General features: G+C 37.5%; 1 protein-coding gene across 6 annotated transcripts in view; it reads right to left on the reverse strand.

Annotated features, from left to right (window-relative positions):
* Nucleotides 1–20041, reverse strand: part of JADE2 (jade family PHD finger 2) — a 203803-nt gene that overhangs the window by 109088 nt on the left and 74674 nt on the right. The window lies entirely within an intron of this gene.

Consider the following 20041-nt stretch of genomic DNA (forward strand, 5'->3'; position numbering starts at 1 on the left):
AAAAGTATTAATTAATTAATTAATTTTTAAAAAAATGTAGTCCTGCTAGAGTATTAGTCTTGATGGCTTCAAATCTCATTGCAAACTTACTGAGTTTGAAGTCCATTGAAATCTCCAGATTTTTTTCAAAACTGTTGTCTAACTCTGTTTTTCCCATTTTAGACTGTTGAATGTGGAATCCGTGTCAGCTTTTTACTTACTCTAAATGACTTGGTATATGGAACACTTGGTATAGTAACTGCCTTAGTCAAGGCAGAGAGGCCCTGCTTGAGGCTCAACCTATCAAAGGTCACATATCAAAAGCACTTGAACCCAGGTTTATATCATTACTCATTTCTTAGTTGTTTTTAATTGGCAGTGAGTGGTGTGTGGTAAGACTGTGCTATAGGGGAAAACCCAAAGAAAAGCTGATCCAGAAGTAGAAACCTAATCTGCTCACTTTGTTTCTACTTGCTGCTGATTTCTAGATATCTTCCTGTATTTTCCTGACTAGTTGACTCAATTACTTGTAAAACGAATCAAGCCTTAGATTGTGGGGTTCACCTGATAATTGCTTTAATAGAAAAGAAAGTCTGGATTGGCTATCAGAAGGCTTTGTGGAAGAAAAGGGACAGAAGTTAGGTTTCAAAAGATATATGGAGTTTGGAAAGGCAGAGAAAGCATATAAAAAAATTCAGTAGATGAAATGAATTAGGCAAAGGCTTCCCATTGATAAATCTATACCCCCAACAAGTCAAAGATAGAAACATGTACCCAATAGTCACTTTTTATGAAAACTGCACATAAAATAGATGTACATTGATTGGGAAAGGACTAAACAATGCTACATGAATGTAATAGAATGCTATTATGATATGGTGAGTGTGAAGAATTCAGTGAAGCATGGGAAGCCTTACATAAACTGAAAACCAGGAATGCAAATGGAAAGAATAAAATGAATGAAAGTGAAAATATATATAATTATAATGGCAATAGGTAGTGGAGGAGAAGTCACCTCCCTTTCTTCAATGTTCTTCAACTTTTCTCCTTTCTTTATTATAAGAGATGGCTAGCTGAGGAGGACAGAGAGATTGATATAATCTGAAATGAAGGTGATGATAAAAAAAAAAGTTGACAAAAATGAAATTAAAAAAAAAAAAAAATCAACACATGAGTAAAGGGTACAAGTGAGCCAGACAGAGTGGACAAAAGCTTAGGAAAAAAAAAAAAAAAAAAGGTCTTACAGATTCCTTCCCCCATCTCCCCCTGAGCAAAGGACTTAATTAATTCCTTTAGAGATCTGGGTTCAATTCCAGACCCCAATATTTCTTTTCTTTTTTTTTTTTAACTTTTAACAAATTAAAGAAAAAAGATCTCTATGGGCCTCAGATTTCTCTTCTGAAAATGGGGATAATAATACTCTGAAGGTCTGTCTTGAAAGGCTATAGCCACCAAAGCAATTGTGCTTATAAGTTTTTTCTCCTAAACACAATCTCTAAATGATTTTTCTTAATTTGTGGCTTGTTGGAAGTTAGCTATTTCCCCCATCTTCCCAACAGGCACATTCTTTAGTTCTTCCTCTTCCCTAAAAGAGACAAAGGACCTAGGTGAGAAATCTTATAAAATAATAAAGGTGGAGCAACTTTTTCTTTGGAACCGAAAGGAAATTAATATCAAAGTCTTTCCAACTATTGTGACCAGAGCAATTCAGGCCTTGTACTGATAAGGGAGGTGAGAAAACTGGAAACAAAAGGGAAAGGTCAACGTAAGTAACTAAGAATGGTTGGGTCAGAGAAGAAAAAACTGGTGGGCATTGGGGAGGGAAAGTCAGTCCTACAGAAGGGGGATGAATCTTGAATCCAATGAAGAGAAGTTGCAGGAACACCAATTTTCTTTTCTTTTTGAAATTGTAAGTAAAAAGAATTATTTTCATTATAAACAATAAAATAAACAATTCAAACAAACAAAACAAAGGGTAAAATAATGCCTTTTTAATGAATCCAAACAAAAGCAATTAAATAATAAGCAAAAATTTAAAAAGAACTTTTGTTCTTGGAGTTCTCCCTAGACTGAATTCTCCTTCCTCAAGGGTCTTTAAGCAGAAGTTAGATTCCAAACTGTTGCCAATATTTGGGCTCAAAAGATTGCACTAAAGGATGGAGAAAGTGTGCCTAGGAAACATTTAATAGGAAAAAGTTTGGTTGGTGGTTGTGAACTAAAAGCTCAGTGAATCAACAGCATGATATGACATATAAAAAAAATGAACATTAACTTAGGCTTTCTCAGTGAAGGAATACTCTTCAGAATAAAAATGACTATTCTGATGTACCTCTACCCAGATCAGACCACCAGGAAAGTGGTCCTAGTTCTAGACACCAGATATTATGCATGGCTTTAGAAAAATGGAGTATATCCCAATAAAGAAGCCAGGATATCAGAAAGTCTGGGAACTATGACAGATGAGTTTTAGCTGGAGACCCTAAGGATATTTAATCCAGAGAAGAGAAGACTTGGGGAGGGAAGAGGGGGGAAAAGGGAGAGAGAAATATAACAATTCAACAATTCAAATTTAGAATGTTGGGGAGGGAGAGAGAGAGAGGGATAGTTAAACTGATTCCCACAGGGTAGAACTAGTAGCAATAGGAAGAAGATGCAAAAAGAGGATTTAAGTTTGATATAAAGAAGACCTTAGAAACATTAGGGAGCTGTCCAAAAGTAGAAAAAGGGTGATAGCATCATCACTGGAAGTCTTGGTCAGAGGCTGTATGATGGTGTGCTGTACAAGGGATTCCTACATAAACAAGGGTTGGATTAGGTGGTTTCTTAGGTCTTTCAGTTTTGAATTTTCATTACTGGAATTCTTGAATTGTATTTAAGTTGTACCAAAAATTGACCTCTTGGAGAAAACTTCTGCCTGAAAGTCTCATCACACCCCAAATCTAGATCTGTTCATTTTAGGGGCACTTTAGGTAAGTGGTAAGTAAGGTACACAGAGTCAAATTTCATTTTTACTTTGACAGTCATTGTTATTTACTTAAAGGATCATATTAGAACATAGTCAGTGTTCATCTGATTGGAAACACAAGTCAAAGCTACTTCTCCCTAGTATTCATGCTGAAGCCTCTGGAAATTCAGTGTCCTTGGGGTCCTTAGAATGGCCCTTCCCTGCCTGTTCAGTGGTCTCGTCCTCCTTGGAAAACCGATATCATTAGGTATCCATAAGGTGCTAAACACTAAACAGGGTATTGGATAAACTTTTAAAATTCTGCTAAAAACAAATAGACAAATAAATGGAGGGGGAAAAACCAATACCCAAAGACTAAGTACTAAGCCTATCTTGCTCATACCAGACACTTTTCTACATCTTCTTCTGGGCTATTTATCATTATGTAAAAGCACCCAATACTCAGCAGACTAGATAAAAGTCCCAAATGCTAATGTTCTAGTATCATTCACTTCTTTTAAATGAGGCAAATTTGATTGAATAAGACTCATAAAATTAAATAGATATCAAACCAGGTAGTCACTCATTTCAGTACCTAATTAGAGGCACATGTGAACTTGCCAGGAATCCTGGTTGAATGATAGTGAAACCTGGAAAGAACACTGCTTTGGTGTAACATGATCTGACTTCAAATTCAATTTGTGTGATCTTAACCAAGTCTTTAGTCAGAATGCCTCCATCATGACTATCCTCCTCACCTACTCCCCAAGAAACTTACAGGTGAACTTTTACCATAGCTTGCTTGAAGTAGGCTGACATGGCATCTCAGTCACATACACACATATACACTCTATTGCTTACATTCCAGTCATCCTCCTCCTCCTCCTCTCCCTTCAGCTAGCACCTTAGATATAATAGCTCCTGGCATATTGGACTGTGATGAGAGAGCTTTCTTTATTTTGTCTTGAAACTGGCCTTCTAATATGTTTCCAAACTATGCTCTATACCTAGGTCTAAAACTCAGACTCCAAGTTCAGCCGATATTCTACTATACTAAGTTGTAGAGACACATTATTTCCCAACTAGGCTATAACCTATCTCTGTATCACTCACATGTCTGCCTGACAGGTAGGTGCTTCAATATGCTTGGTACCAATGCTGAATTTTTATTTTTATTTTTTTAAACCACAGAGTAGAAAAGAAATATATAGACCTTAAGGAGAGTAACTTGCTCTAATGGCTATCTGGTAACAAGTATTTATCATAGAATGTTAGAGATAGAAGCCAAGAGAAGGAACTTGGTCTGAAACATTGTGGTCAAAAAGCTATAATTAGATGGCTGTCCAAGCACTGGCTCACACTATATTTCTTCCCTCCTGGCACAGAATGCTCTGAACAGCCCATTTAGCAAAAAAGGACTGATTGGAAATTTTCTAAGTGAAGTAATCAATCCTCTTGGATCAGTTAGCAAGGAAGCAGGTGTGAAACTGGCTAGACAAAATGTCTTGGCAAAGACATCAACTCCTAAAAAACTAAAACAAACAAACAAACAAAAATTAAGAGACTCCAAATCCTCTGACAAGCCCTTTTCCTTTCCAAGACTCCTGGGACAAAGTTGTTCAGCCATGCTCAAGGAAAATATATTGTAGACAAAAAAGAAGGTTGGCTGAAGCATGTTGGGGAAGATCTTGATGGAACAAAGTTTGGGTAAAATTACAATAATTTATTTCTATTATACTTCAATTTTTAGAAATCCACTGGAAAGGACCTTAAAAAAAAAACCCCATGGGATGAAGGAGTCCTACCAAACTCCTTTTATGACACAGACATGGTACTGATACCTAAACCAGGTCGATCGAAAACTGAGAAAGAAAATTATAGACCAATTTCCTTAATGAATATTGATGCTAAAATCTTAAATAAGATATTAGCAAAAAGACTTCAGAAAATCATCCCCAGGATAATACACTATGATCAACTAGGATTCATACCAGGAATGCAGGGCTGGTTTAATATTAGGAAAACTATTAGTATAATTGACCATATTAATAATCAAATTAATAAAAACCATATGATCATCTCAATAGATGCAGAAAAAGCATTTGACAAAATCCAACATCCATTCCTACTAAAAACTCTTGAGAGTATAGGAATAAATGGACTATTCCTTAGAATAATCAGGAGCATATATTTAAGACCGTCAGTAAGCATAATATGCAATAGAAATAAACTGCAACCTTTCCCAGTAACATCAGGACTGAAACAAGGTTGCCCACTATCACCATTACTATTCAATATAGTACTAGAAACGCTAGCTTCGGCAATAAGAGCCGAGAAAGAGATTCAAGGAATTAGAGTAGGAAATGAGGAAATTAAACTATCACTCTTTGCAGATGACATGATGGTATACTTAGAGAACCCCAAAGACTCTGCTAAAAAGCTACTAGAAATAATTCAGAATTTTAGCAAAGTGGCAGGATACAAAATAAATCCACATAAATCCTCAGCATTCTTATATATCACCAACAAAATGCAACAGCAAGAGATACAAAGAGAAATTCCATTCCAAACAAATGTTGAGAGTATAAAGTATTTGGGAATCCATCTACCAAAGAATAGTCAGGAATTATATGAGCAAAATTACAAAACACTTGCCACAAAAATAAAGTCAGATTTAAATAATTGGAAAGACATTCAGTGCTCTTGGATAGGCCGAGCGAATATAATAAAGATGACAATACTCCCAAAACTAATCTATTTATTTAGTGCTATACCAATCAGACTCCCAAGAAACTATTTTAATGACCTAGAAAAAATAACAACAAAATTCATATGGAAGAATAAAAGGTCAAGAATTGCAAGGGAACTAATGAAAAAAAAACTCAGAGGAAGGGGGTCTAAGTGTACCTGATCTAAAGCTATATTATATAGCAGCAGTCACCAAAACCATTTGGTACTGGCTAAGAAATAGAACGGTGGTGAAATAGATCAGTGGAACAGATTAGATACAAAGGACAAAAAAGGGTACATATATAGCAATCTAGTCTTTGACAAACCCAAAGATACCAACATTAGGGACAAAAATTCATTATTCGGAAAAAACTGTTGGGAAAACTGGAAATTAGTATGGCAGAAATTAGATATGGATCCACACTTAACACCATATACCAAGATAAGATCAAAATGGGTCCATGATTTAGGCATAAAGAATGAGATCATAAATAGATTAGAGGAACAGGGAATAGTCTACCTCTCAGACCTGTGGAGGAGGAAGGAACTTATGACCAGAGGAGAACTAGAGATCATTATTGATCACAAAATAGAAGATTTTGATTACATCAAACTAAAAAGTTTCTGTACAAACAATACTAATGCAAATGAGATTAGAAGGGAAGTAACAAATTGGGAAAATATTTTTAAAAGTAAAGGTTCTGACAAAGGTCTCATTTCCAAAATATATAGAGAACTGACCATAGTTTATAAGAAACCGAACCATTCTCCAATTGATAAATGGTCAAAGGATGTGAACAGACAATTCTCAGATGATGAAATTGAAACTATTTCCACTCATATGAAAGAGTGTTCCAAATCACTACTGATCAGAGAAATGCAAATTAAGACAACTCTGAGATACCACTACACACCTGTCAGATTGGCTAAGATGACAGGAACAAATAATGATGAATGTTGGAGGGGCTGTGGGAAAACTGGGACACTGATACATTGTTGGTGGAGTTGTGAAAGAATCCAGCCATTCTGGAGAGCAATCTGGAATTATGCCCAAAAAGTTATCAAACTGTGCATACCCTTTGACCCAGCATCGCTGTTATTGGGATTATATCCCAAAGAAATACTAAAGAGTGGAAAGGGACCTGTATGTGCCAAAATGTTTGTGGCAGCTCTTTTTGTAGTAGCTTGAAACTGGAAGTTGAATGGATGTCCATCAGTTGGAGAATGGTTGGGTAAATTATGGTATATTAAGGTTATGGAATATTATTGCTCTGTAAGAAATGACCAGCAGGAGGAATACAGAGAGGCCTGGAGAGACTTAAATCAACTGATGCTGAGTGAAATGAGCAGAACCAGAAGATCACTGTACACTTCAACAACAATACTGTATGAGGATGTATTCTGATTGAAGTGGAAATCTTCAACATAAAGAAGATCCAACTCACTTCCAGTTGATCAATGATGGACAGAGGTAGCTACACCCAGAGAAGGAACACTGAGAAGCGAATGTAGATTGTTAGCACTACTTTCTATCTACCCAGGTTACTTATACCTTCGGAAGCTAATAATTAATGTGCAACAAGAAAATGGTATTTACACACATATATTGTATCTAGGTTATATTGTAACACATGTAAAATGTATGGGATTACCTGTCATCGGGGGGGGGGGGGGGGGGGAGGGAGTGGAGGGAGGGAGGGGATAATTTGGAAAAATGAATAAAAAAACAAAAAACAAAAACCATGTAGTCCAACTCCTTTTTTATAGATTAGAAAACAAAGGTTAAGCAAAATTGTATTACTTACTCAAGACCACACAAATAACAAATAGTTAAGCAGAATTTAAAACCAGGTCTTGATTCCCACGCCAATGCTTCTTCCAACATACCATGCTGCCCTCCCATGTTGGAGCAAGAAACACTTTTGAATGAGATGAGGTGAGATCTTTCAAGACAGTTGTGAAAATCGAGTAAGGCTTCATCTACTTCAGAGTTCTAGTAGGCCTGAAGGACTCTGAAGGGCATTGCCTTCCCCTCCTATGACATCTCCCTATTTCATCCAAATATGGGCAACTATGTACTTATTGGTCAAGTTCAATTTCATGGGTAGATCTCGCGTTTAGAATGTAAGACTCTCAGCCAATGAGGATGAGGGTCAGTGGTGGGAGGGGTCGTTTTGCTTTAGGGATTAAAGGTGCTGTCCTGCCCACAGGAGGCGCTTCCTCTCTTCGATAGTCTACTAGAAGAGTGGGACGCCCTTCTCGCGAGAATGTACAATAAACTTTGCTTTTCTCTAGAGCTCTCTCCAGCTTTTTTTTATTAAATGGTGTTCCCTCACCATTTCCGTACCACACACTTTCCTCATGAAAACTTGGTAAAATATATATGGTGTTAATATGCCCATTTTAAAGATTAGGAAACTAAGCATGAGGCTAAATGACTTGTCATGTGTTCCCATATTCAAAAAATTGAAACATTCAAACGTTGATCTGTATGTGTTTGAAGTCCAATGTACTAGACCAACGGTATCAATCTCAAATAGAAATGGGGACATATGTAAGGATCCTACCTGGCTGGATCTTAGAAACCATTATTAACATTATCCATGTTCTATTATATTTTTACTTATTTTATTAAATATTTCTCAATTACATTTGAATCTGATTTGAACATTGGGGAGTGTGTTTCCTGAAGCAGTGAGGCCTGCAGACCATATGTCTGACACCTCTGCATTAGGCCATGCAGGGCCAACCAAAGCGCATTTACAGGGTAATGAATGGTAGGTTATGCTGTGGTCTTTCCACAGACATGTGTCTGCTCCTAGTTGTTCAGTACCTAGAATGGAATGTTCCTTCTTGATTTAATCTGATGACTTAAAGGAATCTTGAATAGAATTCCAATCTTGAATAACTCCCTGATTATCTATGTAACCCCAAGTGAAGTTTTTATTCATTTTCATTTAACGAAGCAACTACTATTTGGAATTGCCTCTGGTAAAAAACAAGGAAATCTAAAAGTATAAATTCTTTAGAGAAAAGAAAAGATGCTATTGCTTAGCTAGTACATTAGAGCATTTGGAATTAATTACCCCAGCTAGTAAACATCTCCAGAATTATTTTATTAATGAAACAGAGAGACAGAGACAGAAGGAGAGAGAAGGAGGGAGGGAGAGAGCATGAGAGCACATTTACAATCATCTAGTATAATGTATACATATATTGTATTTAACTTATACTTTAATATATTTAACATGTATTGGTCATCTGCCATCTGGGAGAAGGGGTAGGGGAAGGAGGGGAAAAGTTGGAACAAAAGGTTTTGCAATTGTCAGTGCTGAAAAATTACCCATGCATATATCTTGTAAATAAAAAGGTATTTTTTAAAAAAACAACAAAAAAACCAAGCATCTAGTATAGAACTGCAAAGAATTTTGTAAACAAACAAGCCCCAGACATTAGTAGAGCCCAGGGATCAGTCCTTATCTAGAAAGGAGGGGAAGAAATGCCTCTGGCAGGCCCAATTTGGTTTAGAATGGAAAAATCAACCACCCCTCCCAGGACCATCCACACAGATTTGCTACTTTCTATCTCTCTAACAACTGAATAAGGACAGGCTACAGAGAGAGGGACTTTATGTAGACTTCGTGTGTCATCAGTAAACATTCCTTCCTTGAAATTACCTGAACCCAGGGGACCTCTAAATTGACCAATATCATCCCCATCACTGAAAGAATCCTAAACTACAAGACACAGCAGATCTGGTGTGGCAACTCAGGAAGAGAAGAAGTATGAGATTAAAAAGAGAGAGGATCATGGGACTATAGATGTATCTTTTAAATAGACCTCAGAAACCACCGAGTCAAATTCTCTCATTTTATAAATAAGAAAACAAAGGTATGGAGAGGTTAAGTGAGTCACTCAGGATAACACAATTATTAAGTCCCTGAGATGGGATTTGAACCTGGGGCTTGCCTCCAGCTCTGATAGTTGAGATCTTCCTTTGGTTCCTTGTGGATTTAAACACATACCTAGAAGTCTGCTTTCAGTCTTATATCCTCCAACCCCCTCCATATCTCCTTCAGAATTACATCTAGTCTAAAGCAGGGTCCACCAATTGTACCACTCTCAGATTAGGCATCAAGAAGGGATTAGATGTCCCCTAACCCCATCCCACCCCTTTTGAGAAAGGAACAATCCCTATCTGGAGTAGGATAAAAGCTGAGATAAGAATAAGTGTAAATAGAAAAGCCAGGCAATGATAATTCTAGGTTGTCTGTAAAAGGAAGAAGGCAAACTAATTCCCTCAGGTCATGGGATTCCTAGAATAGAAATGTCTAAGCCTGGATCTTGTAACAGAATACCCTTTAGCATCCACAAAAATTAAGGTGATAAATATCTAAAATTATGCAAATCAATAGGCAAAGAGAATTCAATGTTTACGCAATTTCCAAGAATATGTCTATTATATAAAGCAAGATAAGACTGACTACCCCTTCCATTCTACTCACATGGACTTTAGGTAGCTTGACTTCAGCCACCAGGCACACACATTTCAAGAGATCACAATTCATGCAGAAAAAGCTGGTACTCAGGTGACCAGACTCAGCAGAGCTTTATTCCTTTGCCTCAGTGAGATGTTAGGTTTTACACCTTTTTGGCTCTTCTCCCCAACAAAATCAGACTCATAATCAGAGTTTAAGAGACAGTTAGGAATATCACTCCAAAGGTCTAGGACAGTGGTCCTCAAACTTTTTAAATAGGGGAGCAGTCCACTGTCCCTCAGACTATTGGAGGACCGGACTATAGTAAAAACAAAAACTCACATTCTGTCTCCACCCCTCAGCCCATTTGCCATAACCTGGCAGGGCCGCATAAATGTCCTCAATGGGCCGCATGTGGCCCACGGCCCTTAGTTTGAGAACCCCTGGTCTAGGATATCTGCTCTTTACTGTGAGGTTCAATGTCAAAGGGACATTATTTTTTAATAAGCTTCTGGCAACTGGCAGCAGCTAATGTATACTTGCCCCATACAACAACCTCTCTCAATCTCACTCTCTTTGTCTTCCACTCCTATCTCCTAGAGCTTCTCAAAGATAGCTTCTCATGATTGTTGTTGTGATTACTGCTATATGGTCTTCATATCTTGACAGGATTCATGGTTATCATTCAGAATCTGTTAGATTAGCAGACCCATTCCTATGCCTGCTATATATGCCCATCCCTAGTGGGAAATTGAGGAATTAGCAATACTTTTATCAGGACTCTAGTAAAAGACCCTGGGTCTAAAGAAAAAGGTCTGGATAAAGAGAAAGGAAATGCAAAGATCATGATGATATATTAATGTCAGAAGAAATGAGCAAGGAAAAGTCTTATCATGCTTGGGGCCCTGAAATCCTGACCAGGGAAAAATGTATGATCTCTGAAAACCCTTGCTCTAGCAGCTGGAACTCTGAAAGGGTGTACTTAAATCTAAGAAGCAGAGTGCTTGTAGTTAAGTACCTACTCAGTGGTTCTTTAAGCACATACTTGATATAATGTAATGATGTGGTCAATCTACTTGGCTATACTTAGGGTAATATGGTGATATGATGTTCTACAGCTGCACCCAGTGTGGTGTCGTGATGTAGTCTGTTGGGGTATTTAAGGGGAGTCCCAGGGACAGAGGGCTCTCTCGCTCTCTCAGCCGCAGCTCTTAGCAGCAGCTCTCAGCCACATCTTGGCTGAGCATCTTGGCTCCATCTTGGACCAGCAAAACGTGGCAATTCTCCTGCCTCCTTCATTTCTTCACCCTAAGACCAAGGGCTTTGCCTGATCCTGAGGTCTTCTATAGATCTAGCCCAGACATTACACTTTGCTATTCTTGGATCTTAGGGCAGATGAGAAGAAATCCCAAAGATATTTCTTTGAAGATGGAAAAACAGATTGTTGGGGTTTTTTTTTTTTTGGGGGGGGGGGATGGCCACTGCATTGGATTTTGATAGTTTGGGTCACATCTTCAAGACACTTAGTTCTTCACCTTTTATTAATTTATTTGTTAAAAAATAGTAATCTAAAGAGCCTTGACAAGGAAAAATCCATTAAAACAATAACTCCTAGTTGTTACATACCCAATGCATATAATCCAAGTTATACCAAAGTTTGAGGCCAAGAAATTTAACATGACATTTTATTGTTAAAAAGCCATCTTTGGAATAATTTCTTTTAACCATACTCCCACTTTTAGGAGGAATAAACCAAAGCCTGGTGATGTCAAGTGACTTAACAGAGACCACACTAAATAAGTGGCAGGTACTGGCTGAGAATCCATGTCTCCTAGTCTGAGCTTATTCCTAGCAATTTAATTCTGTCTGTGTGGAAGAGAAAGAAATACTAAAAAGTATGGCAAAAGAAAAGAGGGAAGGGGATCAAAGAATCAGAGGTAGAAAGCTAGAAGACACCTGAAAGATCATGTAGTTCAAACTTTTTTTCCCAGATGAAAAAAAGCTGAGATTCCTGGAGGTTACATGACCTGCCCAAAGTCACACAGTACAGTTATATGAGCAGTTGCTCAGATCCTTTCACCACTAGTAAGATACTCTGTTCCATATTTCACACTTTATCAGATTATAAAGTTTCTCCAGACATAAGAAGCCATGTTTAATGTGGAGGCAAGAGTTAGGTTCAGGAGAACATTGTACATAGTAACAGCAATACAGTTAGGATGATCAACCAATGAGAGACTTAGCTACTCTGATCAAGACAGCGACTCAAGACAATTTCAAATTGTTTGATGATAAAAAATGCCGTCTGTCTCCAGGGAGAGAACTGATGAACTATGAGCACAGACTGAAGCATCCTTTTTCAAAACTTTTTCAAAACTTATTTATTTATTTGTTTATTTTTTTGTAGCATGGCTAATATGGAAATGTGTTTTTAATGACTTCACACGAATAACTGCTATCAAAGTGCTTGCTTTCTCAGGGAGTAAAAAGAGGTAGGAGGGAAAGAAAATTTGGAACTTGAATTTTTAAAAAATAATTATTAAATTTTTTTCCCTACATAAGCAGGAAATACTTAACAAAAATAAATAAAAACAAGTATGTACTTTAAAAAGACTGGGTTCAAATCCTGCTTCTGACACTAGCTGGTAACCACAGGGAAGCCATTTAGCCTCCTTAGTTCTCCATTTCTTCATATGTAAAATGAGGGGATTGGACTAGATAAACTTTAAGTTTGACTAGATCTTTCTAGCTCTAAAACTCTGATCCTGTCATTTGTCCTTCCCAAATTGATCAGGGATAGCAGCATTTGGAACTCTTATTCTAACAGAAGATGGAAACAGGTTAAAAAAGGTGTGGAAGTGAAATCATTGCTACATCTAATTGGAAGCTGTGGGGTGAGTCAAATCCAGCATGTGGAATGGCAACAAGATAAATACAGAACATATTTTGGCCATTAGTCATCATCAGGTTATACAAGAGGAAACCAAGATATTCTATTATCATTCCACAGCTCCAGCAACAGGGCAGCCACTTTTATCCTCTTAAGGCAGTTAAAAAAAAAAAAAAAAAAAGTTTTAGAAATGACAGAGGCATGAATAATCCTTGTTTTAATTTATATTGATTGCTTAAAAGCTTAGAGGTTTAGCTTTTGGCTTTCAAAGAAAACAGAACACCCATTAATAGTACAATGGGATTAAAAGCAAATTGAAGGCCCAAAAGGTGCTTATAGAATTCTTTAAGCAGGAAAGAGCTCCCTGCTGACATACTGGAGCAGTCACCAACACAACCTTGCCAACATATACCTTCAGAGAGAGCATTTGGAGAATATGTGAAAGCAAGTGAAGACTGTGGGATTCCTGAGACTGAAGTAATCTGCCAGGATCTCCCTTTGATAAGACACAGTTGTACAGAAGAAAGGGCACTAGAAAGAGATTTGTGACCTTAAATGACAGCCCACTGCTCTCGCCTCTCATTTTTAAAAGGTCTGGTCTAGACTAGAAGGGTACAAAAGCACAACTGAGAAAAAAAGCTGGGTAATAACCCACCACTGACTATGCCATTAAGTGATTTTGGGTAGCTCCCCAAAGCTTTTTGGGCTTCAGGTTCCCCATCAATCAAAAGGGAGATGATGATGATGAATGCATAGATTCTCACTGGTGAAATAAGTCACATAGCTCAATCTGAAGCTGACAGAATATTTTCTAAAGGATATGGTCATTATAGTCATACTTGGACCCTGTAATATTCTGCTAACTGTATTTCAATATAACAGAGTTCCTTTGTAATTCTATGTATTTTATTTTATGCATTTAAAAATATCATTTTGAGAAGGGAGTCCACTATTTTCACTAGATTGCTGAAGAGGTTCATGAGACAAAAAAAGTGTTAAATTCCTAATCTACTTCAACCTTCCTCATTTTCAGATCAAGAAGCTGAGGGACAGAAACTTGCCTATACTCACACAAGTAATAAATCACAAAGATGGTTTTAAATCAATAAATCACAAAGAAGATTTGTTAAATATTCTCTTTCTAACTCACCTTCCTGTCTGCCTGTCTACCCAGTGCTCTGCTTTGGAAATATATGGAAGTCTTGATATATGCAAGAAAGGAGGAGGTGCTAGGAAGGGGTAACAAAAAACAACAAAATTTAGACATATCTTTCCTTTTTCCCCTTGCCCCAGGGGCTCCTTCTGGACTAAGGCCCTTCCCAACTCATCAAAATGGAGTCTGCCTTTGAGATGTCACCTAGAAAAGAGACCAGCTCATGCTGTCATTTCTCATCTAGAAATAACCTCAAATCTGCCCTCGGCATTACAAAAATACACTTCTGCATCCAAGCTGGAATGACGTGTATATCAAAGGCATCTAAAAATAGATGCCTCCAAATATCCCAGTAAGCTAAATGATGGTCTCCTTTCGATCTGTTCCTTTCTGTTGTGTCTAGGTTTCTCATTAAAGTTTCAGTTCTTTTAAAATTTTTACTCCTGGGAACCAAATGCATGTGTGCAAAAGTTTACTCAAAGATATTTTGGTAGTATTGGCTATAACTGGAACTTCCAGAGACAACATTCCCTAACCTCTATAACCCATAGTGATATAATGGCTTTGTATGGGTCTCTTCTAACAAAATATTCATATTAAAGGAGGATTCAACAGCCAATGTGAAAGTCTTTTCTAAGAATGGATTCGTTTTATATAGTCCAATGGAAAGAACGCTACATCTAACTCAGAGGACCTGGACTTGAATCTTCCTCATTGGCTTTGTGAGACCTTGGACAAAACTATTTTTACCTGAGTCCAAATTTTCTCATCTGTAAAATGAGGACATGGGACCAAATAATCTCTAAGGTCCCTTCCCACCAAAGTCCTATAATCACTTTGGTATTAAGGCATACCAAGAATACCAAGTTTATAGGCCAACTCAGAGATAAAAACAGGTGAAAAAACTGAGGTCTCATTCTGCCTCCATGAGGTCTGAGCTCTGTCGATCCTTGAAAAGAATACCCATGTCTTACGGTGACTCTTAAAGAATGGAGCATGTCTCATCCCAGATAGTGTTGGATAAAGAAGGCAAGTGATTTCTTCCTTGGACTCTATCCAAAGATAACATGAATAATTCTAGTCTGTTCCTCTTCCTCTCCAACAGCACCATTAAGTGTTAAGAGTTAGAATGGTCTCACATTTTATAGATGGGGAAGGGATTTGCCCATTTTTAACACAAAGCTATTAGCTGAGGCAAGATCCAAATTCTGGCCCCTTACATTACACTAGGAATTCTAAGGGCTAACTGTTCAGGGAGGGACAGCATACTCCATCCCCAATACCTTGGTCTTGCTGAGACTTTCTGGTTTCCCTTTTCATATTAAAGTCCTAGAGTCAGGCAGATTCCAAAATCAATCTCAGCTGGTATCAGAGGCCTCAGAATCAGCCTGCACGCTGAGGAGTCTTTAAATTCTGACTTTAACACTCTACTCACTTACATGTTCTTCAGCTGAGAAAGGGGACAATGTGGAATGGTAGGAAGACAGCTGACTGATATCAGGAGATCTGGGTTCAGACCCTATTCTGACACCTATCACCTTTGTCCTTGCATAAGTGACTTAACCTCGGGTAGCCCATCTATAAAATAAAGGGATGGGACAATTCAGATGGTTTTTAAGGTCCCTTCTAGCTTGAAATCCAGGGTCCTATCATCCAGTCCACCTTTTTGTCACTGAGTCAAGCAGCTTAATTTCCCTGGACTTCAGTCTTCACATGTATAAAATAGGGATGCTAGCAGCACAGAATAGGGCAGGTAGATGGCGCCATAGTAACAGGTTAGGAAGACATTTTCCTAAGTTCAAATCCAGTCTCAGACACTTACTATGTAATCCTGGACAAGTCAATCCCATTTGCCTCAGTTCCTCTAGTATAAAATGAGCTGGCGAAGGAAATGGCAAATCACTTCAGTATCTTTGCCAAGAAAACCTCAAATGGGGTGATAAAAGAGTTGGACATGACTTAAAGCAATTGAAGAAAAAAACAGTCCTGATCCACACATATGATATTCTTTTACCATATCATGGCATGTAGGTGGCCTTAAAGACAAACAAGATCAACTGATTCCTATTAAGATGAACAGGTAGAAGTAGGGACCCAAGAACATATTGTATATTCTTTTCCAAAGACCAGCCAATTTAAATCTGAATTTGTTCATCACTAAGTTGGCCCCAGTCACTCATTAACTGTTACAGAAAACATTGGAAGATATGGTGGCAAAAACACATACAATGACAAACAAAAAATCCTTGATATTTAGGAGTAATGCTGACCTTGCCACTCTCTCAGTAGAATTATGAATTCATATTAGAGGAAGAGCCAGTGGATAACAGTAAACAGAGTTGAATAGAGTCTTTGATTTAATAGTTGTGTGACCTTGTGCAAATTACTTAAAACTTATTGGGTCTCAGTTTCCTCATTTGTAAAATAAGAGGATTGGACTACATGGTCTCTGACATTCCTTCCAGCTCTAAATCTATGATCTTATGATCCTAAATCTGGACAAGCCATTTAATTTTCTCAATGTTTCAGTCAACCCTCTATTGAGAGGGAATTCTTTAATCCTATATTTTCACATTGGCTGTTGAATCTTCCTTTAATATAAATATTTGTTAGAAGAGACCCATACACAAATGAGTGTAAACTGTTTGCATTTTGTTTTTCTCCCCAGATTATTTTTACCTTCCGAATCCAATTCTTCATTTGTAACAACAACAACAAAATTCGTTCTGCACATATATGTTGTACCCAGGATATACTATAACATATTTATATGTATGGGAATGCCTGCCATTTAGGGGACGGGGTGGAGGGAAGGAGGGGAAAATTCGGAACAGAAGGGAGTACAAGGGATAATGTTGTAAAAAATTACCTATGCATGTGTACTGTCAAAAAACGTTATAATTATAAACTTAATAAAAATAAATAAATAAATAGACATATATAGTAAAGGCAGTGTCAATAACACAGGAGACAACAGCTGAAGGAATACAAAGGATTAAAGAATTTTAGAGCTTAAAAAAAAAAAAGAAAGAGACCCATACAGATCTTTTTCTACACCCCTGAAAGCACAGGTTCAGGTAAAAAACAAATAGACAAAAAGAAAGAAAATGATGGCTATTGTTAATAGTAGTTCCAATAGGGAATTCTGAAAATACTTCACTAACATCCAAGTCTTAAAATTATCCTGAAAGTCCTCAAACAAAGTGGATGAGGTTATCTAGCCCATTGCTCTTCTTACTAATCCAGACATCAATTCAAAAAGCTGCCATAATTTCCTTGGTCTGGAAGAAGTACATCTCTTTTAAAATAGGGAGGTCAATTCTACTGATGCCTAGCTTGTAAGGCACCTGAGTATTTCTAGCAAGTGTCACTTATCTCCTCAGCATCAAGTAGACTTACTAATGTCCATAAATATCTTCAGGACACCCCAGTGCTTCTTCAGCCACCTGTAAGATCTCTCACCCTTTCTTTGCCAAATTTCTTTATGAGCAAAACCCTGGATGGATGATTACTCCTTTCAGACATCAATGGAGAAAATGAACACTCAATAAAAGCAGCAAGCGAACACAACCCTGCTGAGCTTCCTATTGCCTCTTTCTCTGGGTCTTAGATTCTTCTCTCCTAAATTCACTTTCTAGAATCCCTAGTTTCCATTAAAACTCAGCTCTACTGCCCCCAAACATGAAACCTTTTATCATTATCCTTCTCACTTCAATACCATCCCCGTTGGCCACTGGTCACCCCCATGACCCTAGATTTTTTTTTTTTTACACTCATCTATGTATGTACTGTCTCTTGCAAAAGAATTTAAATTTCTTGAGGGCAGAGATTGCTTCATTTCTACCTTCACATATCCAGCACCTAACACACAGCTATCTAATGCCTATAGATTTACCAAGTGATATTAACTAAAGAATTCCCGTCTTCATGAGGAAGCAAAAGTTAGTAGAAAGAACTTCCACTTAAGAAATCCTAAGTCTAGCTTTGGCTATCAATCTTGATCACTTTAGCAAAAGAAATGAGAACATCCCAGTTCAAGAGAATAATAATCCCAAATTTCTTTAGTTGGTGTAAGGGTAGCATAATAAAGAACATAACGAGAATTAGGAAAATAAATGATTAACTCCTGTTCCCTCCTAGAGGTCCTTCTCTCTCCTACATATTCCCAGGAATAGACACCTAAGCCTGAGTGGGGTGGGGTGGGGTGGACATTTATCTGATTAAAACTCCAGCCCCTTTCCCTAACACCACCACTGCCTCCAGCATGGGGGCTGGAAACAAATTCTGGAGCATGATTAGCTTGTCAATGGAATACAGGAAATATCTGGTATATAACTAAATCAATATTCCAAAAAGCCTTCATTGATTTTTAAAAATCAATCAAGTTAAAAATATATTTGGATAAACTTTTTTTTTTTTTTTTTTTTTGAGACAAGCAGGATTAAGTTGCCCAGGGCTATATATACACCATACAACTAATAAGTGTCTGAGGCTGTATTTGAACTACAGCCCTCCTGATGTTAGCACTGGTGCTCTAATTGCTATGCTACCCAGTTGCCTCTATTCTTAAAGAAGAAAAGTAATTTATTTCTTTTGTGCATAAGTGTGAATTTATATACTTCTATACTGAACAAGGGATTCAGTTTTCCTTAAAATCCAAGCAATACAGGAAACAAAAAATTTAAGGAACTCTGCTTTAAAAGAACTAGTCAGTAATTCTTCAGCAAGCGTTTATTAAATCACTTCCTGCCTGACCACATTGAGCAAAGTGCCAGAGAAATAAAGAAAGGCAAAACATACTCTCAAAGAGCTCACAATCAAATGGAAGATAAAACATACAAATAATTATGTGGAGAGAAGAGAAATGCAGAATGTACAGAGAATAAAATCACAAGATTAGCAGGGAGGCACTGGAGGAAGGACGGTGGGGAGGGATGGATAATGGGGACAATAAGGGCTTCCTTCAGAAAGTGGGGTTTGGCCATTCTCCAATTGATAAACAGTCAAAGGATATGAACAGACAATTCTCAGATGATGAAATTGAAACTATTTCCACTCATATGAAAGAGTGTTCCAAATCACTGTTGATCAGAGAAATGCAAATTAAGACAACTCTGAGATACCACTACACACCTGTCAGATTGGCTAAGATGACAGGAACAAATAATGATGAATGTTGGAGGGGATGTGGGAAATCTGGGACACTGATGCATTGTTGGTGGAGTTGTGAAAGAATCCAGCCATTCTGGAGAGCAATCTGGAATTATGCCCAAAAAGTTATCAAAATGTGCATACCCTATGACCCAGCATTGCTGTTATTGGGATTATATCCCAAAGAAATACTAAAGAGCGGAAAGGGACCTGTATGTGCCAAAATGTTTGTGGCAGCCAGAAACTGGAAGTTGAATGGATGTCCATCAATTGGAGAATGGTTGGGTAAATTATGGTGTATGAAGGTTATGGAATATTATTGCTCTGTAAGAAATGACCAGCAGGAGGAATACAGAGAGGTTTAGAAAGACTTACATGAACTGATGCTGAGTGAAATGAACAGAACCAGAAGATCACTGTACACTTCAACAACAATGCTGTATGAGGATGTATTCTGATGGAAGTGGAAATCTTCAACATAAAGAAAAGCCAACTCACTTCCAGTTGATCAATGATGTACAGAAACAACTACACCCAGAGAAGGAACACTGGGAAGCGAATGTAAATTGTTAGCACTACTGTCTATCTACCCAGGTTACTTACACCTTTGGAAGCTAATAATTAATGTGCAACAAGAAAATGGGATTTACACACATATATTGTATCTAGGTTATATTGTAACACATGTAAAATGTATGGGATTGCCTGTCATCGGG

Source organism: Sminthopsis crassicaudata, chromosome 2 (assembly GCF_048593235.1).
Source record: "Sminthopsis crassicaudata isolate SCR6 chromosome 2, ASM4859323v1, whole genome shotgun sequence".
Lineage (NCBI taxonomy): Eukaryota > Metazoa > Chordata > Mammalia > Dasyuromorphia > Dasyuridae > Sminthopsis > Sminthopsis crassicaudata.